The following is a 7599-nucleotide window of genomic DNA, read 5'->3' on the forward strand; positions in this document are numbered from 1 at the left end:
GTGACCTGAGGGCTGCACCCATCCGTCAGTCAGTGCCGTGTGAGTCACAGCCTTTTTAATGATGTGGGAAGAAGGCCTTAAGAGCTGTGGAAATGTCGCGTTTTAATGGCTGAACTCTTTTTGGTTGATTTGGCCCTGGGTTCTCTGTACATGGGCATAATGATGTGAAATCCATTTAAGAGCTGAGAAAGTGGCGCTCAAGAGGAAGTTCTGAGTGCCATGCCACACACACTTACACACATAAGCTCACACAACAAGACTTTAACACTCCTAAAGCCAGTTTTCAGCCAAATAAAGGCTTAGCATGAGTCCACAGCTAGACAAATTGACCTGTATAGTCTACTTGGTATTCAGATTTTACAAGATATCTTTTAGTAGCTAGCAGCCATTAGTATAGTAATCCATGTTAATTAGTTCATTCGGAATTCTTGCTAGTTTACTGTTTGGTCACTGTGGGTTATGTGCTGATGCATGCAGAACTGAAACCTTTTAGTTATGCTTGGTAAGCAGTGCGGTAGTCAGTTAAACTTTCTTTATAAATCCGTTGAGGAAATGTCAGTGGAAGAAGTGGAAAGCACCGGTGAAGCTTGAGACTAAAAGTAACCAAATTCCTTAACCAACTGAATAATATAAAAATAAACATATTTTGGTTTTGAAAGAATACGATGCCAGTATTTCCATTTAGGGCTGAACTATCCTTTTAAGTATAATAATGTAGGCCATTACAACATACTGTTGTTTTCAGTTTTCAAATATGGGTTAACTATAAACAAAAAACCAAGAGAATGTCATGTCATAGTTAACAAATTTACTGTGAAATCTGCTCTGGTAAACAAACTTCTCATCTGGTGACAGTTTCATGTCCTAGGGACTAAGTTTGTAAGATAAATAAATTGACTTGGTATAAAAAAGTCACTTGGTATAAACAGTAGGCCTACTTTTAAGACATTTATATAGGCTAGCTTCTAAATGTAGAAATCAAATTACTGTCTTGTCTAATTTGTTTATTAATTACTTTTATTAGGCTAAGATCCACATTTTAGAGTGGATAATTTGTTGTTTTAGTGGTCGTAATTTCCACACTTCTTTTGAAATGAATATAAAAACTAAAAAGTTTCTTTCACTATATTAATAACTGGGTACTTAATATAGTCTAGCCTCACAGTTAGCCTTTGCGCCCATGGGGAATGGGCTACATTACCGTGTAAAAGTTACTTTGTTCTTGCTAATATTAAGTCAAATTACAGCATGCAACGAATTGCACTTGCTAAACCAGGAAAAGCAATCAAACATATGAAAAATATGTCACAGCTTATTAAGTTTTGTACCCTGAAGGCTAACATGCCACAATATCTTTGCAGCAGATGGCATGGTACTTAAGGGTTTTATTAAAGTAAGGAAGCAGATAACTTATATGAAAAAAAAAAAAAAAATCACAACAAACTCTGGGAGGAAATTGTAAGGGAATGGTTTTTTCAAACTGGGGAAACAAATTAACATTTCTAATTTTCATTTCTACCAAGTGGCCATCACGGAGGTGGGCAAAATCCTGTCCATTGATGAAGATTGTTAGAAATTGTGTGCGTCCTGTGTGTCATTTGTATGTGGATTTCCATCAGGGTCATGAACCCCCTTGCCTTGGTTTGTTTTGGAGTGATGACCAGCTCACTAGACATCATGAAACTCATGGCTACATGAAATATTAATATATTTGGGTTTAGATTGAGGTTTTTATTATTATTATTATGTGTAAAGAAAGGAGAGTGAAGCAAGGTGAAACACCAAAATAAATAAAAATAAGGACCATAAAACCATGTTATAAGAATGAATGCATTCTATCCAACCAGTGAGAAATTACACACAAAAAAACAACAAAATAGACCCTTCTGATATTGACTGAGAGTTTTCAACTGTGCACTCATTAACTCTGGTTACATTTGAGCACAGTTGTAGATGATTTGCTGTAAGGTTTTGTGATCAGAAAGTCCAACTGATGTTCCAGCTGCTATCATCTGCAAAGTTTGTGAAGTGATTTTGTTTGTTGAATCTTAAGAAGAGAGGCTGGGCCCTGCTGTTAAACCTACCTTCTTTATCCCTAAGATCTGCACTCACATTCTGAGTGGAGTAGGATTTTGTTTAATTTACCATAATCCAAGATTAGCTTCAAAGAGCCGCAGGGCCTTCAGACATGGGAAGAACTGTCTGATGCTCATACTGTCAGACAAATGGAGTATTCAAATGAGTTTGATTTTTCGGAAATAAAACTTGTGCCCCCACCACATACACCCACAACTTCCTCCCCTTGTTCTGTTTAAGCGTGCAGCACATTTTCATGCTCTCTCCTCAGTTTTAATTGGTGCCAGAAGAGAATCAAAGAGAACAGAAGGAGTGTGGCACTCCTTCCTGTGATCTGAACAATTGTAATTGTGTTGGACTTTTAGCTGGGAGTTTTGAAGAGACAGCTTCAGTTCAATTACTGCTGTCACAATGTCAAGCCACATCCCTAGGTGTTTCCCCTGGCTCATGCTCTCTCTCGTTCTCTATTTCTTTCTCTCTCTCTCTCTCTCTCTCTCTCTCTCTCTATTGCTCGCTTCATCTGTCTGTTTCTCTTTTCCTCCAACATTTGTTTCATCCTGTGTATTATTCCATATCCTGCGGCTGATGTTGTTTGAGGTGTGACTTCATTCACATCCATGCTGGCTTTCGCACTCTTTGTCTTGCTATCCTTCTCATCAGAACGCTGATTATTAAAATATGCAGTTTTTTTTTTTTTTTTTTTTTTTGTTCCCAGAAATGCAGCAAATACAAAGAATTCCTTGCAGTGATTTTCAGTCACATCAGAGTTATTGAGAGGCTTTTTATTATTCAGATGTTGCACTAAAATCAAAACATAGGCTCTTAAGGGGCAACCGCTGAGAACAAGACTTATTTGTTAAGATTCATTGATGATTTTAGAGCTCTCCAAATATCCGTAATTAAACTGAATTCAAGATTAGTGCCGCAACCTCTCGCTGAAAGCCGGATAAATACATTTTATAGAAGAGAAATGTAGTTCTCACAAGCATGAGTGGTAATAACCTTGTCTAACTGTAGTGCAATTTGAAGAATGTTCTAGCTTGCAACATTGCATAAACTCATGGCTGTGAAACAGGAAGCTGCCATATTTGGCCATATGAGCAGTGACCCCTCAAAAGTGACACATTCTGGGCATTCCGCTCCGTGTTGGATTCGCCCTCTCAACTTGTGAAGGTTATGACTAGATTCCAGGACTGCCTGTTACTGAGCAGCCCTTTTGTGAAGGTTAATTCTGTATCTGTGTTTGGAGTTTTTTCACCATCACAACACTTTTGAGTGCGAGTGTAAGGTCAGAAAGTCAAACGCAGACAGCAGACAACAAACACTTATCACATTACCTTTCCATTCCACACACCACACTTTTTTTTTTTCCATTCAGGTCCATTTTAGATGTCTGATTACACAGCATTATACAGTGGTAAGTTAATCATATGTGATTAGGAAATAAATCTACATATTATTTTAGGGCTTACTCGGTTTTACTAGTGAACTCGTTGTCCAAAACAGTAGTCGCTGAGTCAGTGTTTACCTTATGTAAATGACACACCATGACACGTCAGCAGGAGAGTGTGTCCTGCGTCGTTGGGATGCTGGAGGCTGGAGACAATATTTCACACATTTTCATTGGAACCACTTGCATTGTCACTTGTTAATCATCCCACATGTCTATAGTTTCTATCAACATCTGGATAATACTTTTAGACCACTGAACAGTTGGTTTCAGGTGTGTCGGAGTGACTGAGAAGAATGTTGGATTGCATGTGAGTAAAGGGAAGTGCACTACCTTTCAACATACATAATATCTGATATGCATACACATACATACATATATACACATATATATGTATGTGTATGTATGTGTGTGTGTGTGTATATATATATATATGTATATGTATGTGTGTGTGTGTGTATATATATATATATATATATATATATATATATATATATATATATATATATATATATATATATATATATATATATATATATATATATACACACTCACCTAAAGGATTAATAGGAACACCATACTAATACTGTGTTTGACCCCCTTTTCACCTTCAGAACTGTCTTAATTCTATGTGGCATTGATTCAACAAGGTGCTGAAAGCATTCTTTAGAAATGTTGGCCCCATATTGATAGGATAGCATCTTGCAGTTGATGGAGATTTGTGGGATGCACATTCAGGGCACGAAGCTCCAGTTCCACCACATCCCAAAGATGCTCTATTGGGTTGAGATCTGGTAACTTTGGGGGCCATTTTAGTACAGTGAACTCATTTTCATGTTCAGTTGACCCAATTTGAAATGATTTGACCTTTGTGACATGGTGCATTATCCTGCTGGAAGTAGCCATCAGAGGATGGGTACATGGTGGTCATAAATGGATGGACATGGTCAGAAACAATTCTCAGGTAGGCCGTGGCATTTAAACGATGCCCAATTGGCACTAAGGGGCCTAAATTGTGCCAAGAAAACATCCCCCACACCATTACACCACCACCACCAGCCTGTACAGTGGTAACAAGGCATGATGGATCCATGTTCTCATTATGTTTACACCAAATTCTGACTCTACCATCTGAATGTCTCAACAGAAATCGAGACTCATCAGACCAGGCAACATTTTTCCAGTCTTCAACTGCAAAGTTTTGGTGAGCTTGTGCAAATTGTAGCCTCTTTTTCCTATTTGTAGTGGAGATGAGTGGTACCCGGTGGGGTCTTCTGCTGTTGTAGCCCATCCGCCTCAAGGTTGTGCGTGTTGTGGCTTCACAAATGCTTTGCTGCATACCTCGGTTGTAACGAGTGGTTATTTCAGTCAAATTTGCTCTTCTATCAGCTTAAATCAGTCGGCCCATTCTCCTCTGACCTCTAGCATCAACAAGGCATTTTTGCCCACAGGACTGCCACATACTGGATGTTTTTCCCTTTCCACACCATTCTTTGTAAACCCTAGAAATGGTTGTGCATGAAAATCCCAGTAACTGAGCAGATTGTGAAATACTCAGACCGGCCCTTCTGGCACCAACAACCATGCCACGCTCAAAATTGCTTAAATCACCTTTCTTTCCCATTCTGACATTCAGTTTGGAGTTCAAGAGATTGTCTTGACCAGGACCACACCCCTAAATGCATTGAATCAACTGCCATGTGATTGGTTGATTAGGTAATTGCATTAATGAGAAATTGAACAGGTGTTCCTAATAATCCTTTAGGTGAGTATACATAGATCAGTGATGCGCGGGTCAATGTATAAACAACCCGCACCCGACCTACGTTTTCAACTAACCTGCCCGCAACTTGGACCGCAAAAAAAGAAAAAGAAAATATTGTACCCGACCCGCTTCCTGACCCGCATTTTTTAAAAGTAGTAAATGCTCATCGTAGCGCAGGGGCGTAGAATTAGAAGGGGACGCCAGTGACTTTTCCCCACCAATGTCCAGCGACTGCCAAACTGTCCCTAGCGATAATTTTGAAAAAAAAAAATCAATTAAATATATGTATATGTTTTGTAATTTCGCATCTGATGACGCATGTGAAACATCATAGGCTACCATTGATATTATTACCTAAGAAGTTAAAGTAAATAGGCTACGTTAGAAAACGGCGCGCTTTCAAGGACGCGCATTTATTATTTTTAAATGGGTGGAATGTAGTCACTCACCGGACAAGAAGCGCAACAGCTGATGATACTGAACTGCAGCGTGCCGGTTAGAGCGGTTCTCGAGTCAAGAACCGGTTGCATCGGTTTTCGGATCACCAGGGCTGCGTTCAGCCCCGACAAAACGTTGCAAAACGTTTTTTAAACGGAAACGGTGGCGTGTTGAACACCCTGTTGTGATGACGCAAGCGTTGCAACTATGGCAGCTGAGAAGGCCATTCTCTGTGTTCTTTTTGAAGAATTTTCGGAGCCTGATGATATTGATATAAATACTGTTTAATACTGCAAAGGACCCTCGATGTTACAGTCACTGCCCTTGCCGTCCAGAATGAAAGAGAACATCCCAATCGAGTGAAGGGATTTGTGGAAACTGTGGTCCCTAATTATTGTGATCCAACATTTGCCTCGCATTGTGTAGGCCTAGTGGAAGTTGACTAGGTCCATTTGATGCACTAGCCTGTTCCAAAGGGATTGCTGAAACAAATGAAAGCACACATCTTACCAAATTCTGACTGAAAACACCTCTATTTTATCTCCTGGTAGCTAATCAATTCTAATTTAAAATTATTTTATTTAGTTCTTAATTTTTAAATACCTTGTATTAATTATCATTCTCATTTTTTGTAAAGCACTTCATTACCACTGTGTATGAAATTTGGTATATAAATAAAACTTGCCTTGCAATGAAGTTAAAAATATAAAAAACTACATCATCATGGTGATATGCTATATTTTACTATAAAACTTTTACGGCAAACATGTCTTCTAAATGTCTTCAATTGTTGCATATACCGAGCTGCAGCGGACACATTTGTAAACTACTTTACTAGGACCCATTGTGCGAGGTGTCTCTTTAATACCGCGTGGTTTATATACATGCTGCCGCTGATTGGGCCGACATTTCTGACACACCCACCAAACAAGAGAAAACGCATCCCAAACCCATTGCACACCGTTTCCAGGAAACGTGTCGTTCAACCCGGAAAACGTAGCAAAACGTTGCGCACCGGTATGAGCTTGAACGTGCCCCAGTACACTGAACCGAGAACCGTTTCTGTTGGACGTGTCAGATTTGAGAACCGATGAGCTGATGATACTGCGCATGCGTTATTCAGCGTGAAGCAGACTGACACACAGCGCGTCTGAACCGAACTGATTCTTCTGGTGATTGATTCTGAACTGATTCTGTGCTAATGTTATGAGCGCGGGTAAAACGAAGGCTTGAATGAAGGGCAATCTGGCGAAACGTAAGTTTATTTAATAACAAATAAATCGCAATGGATTATGTATAGTAAGTGGATTATGGTTTCTCCGCTGATGACACCTAATTTATTTACTTTATATCTTCAAGACTTAAATCCTCGTATGCACATTATTGCTGTTACTGTATTTGGGTGCGTTGTTGCAAAACTTAATTGTAAACTTTTCATGATTATGAGGTTTTTAACTAACTAAAGTTTATTTTATACTATTTTTATTTATATTTTATAGTACTGTAAGCACTGGTGTTTTGTGTGCATTGTGTGCAAAAAAAAAAAAAAAAAAAAAAAAGATTTTGAAATATTTATTTTTATTGTTGTTTTATGTTTGAACAGTTCTTCTGTAAAAAAAAAAAAAAAAAAAAAAACTTCATTACGTTTGAGTCATGTCATGCACTTTTCTAAAAAAAAAAGTAAAACAAAAAAAATGTGACAGTATTGGTTAGGTCTCATTTGCGTCACGTCAGCGAATAGCATTCCAGTTCAGGCTGTGAAGGGACATGTAATTGGTTGGATCTACTGAACGAATACGCCCATCACTGACTGAGTCGTTGTTTTGAGTCTGAACCGAACGAGAGAGAGAGATCATGTCAGTCTCGTTCA

Source organism: Cyprinus carpio, chromosome B14 (genome assembly GCF_018340385.1).
Source record: "Cyprinus carpio isolate SPL01 chromosome B14, ASM1834038v1, whole genome shotgun sequence".
NCBI lineage: Eukaryota > Metazoa > Chordata > Actinopteri > Cypriniformes > Cyprinidae > Cyprinus > Cyprinus carpio.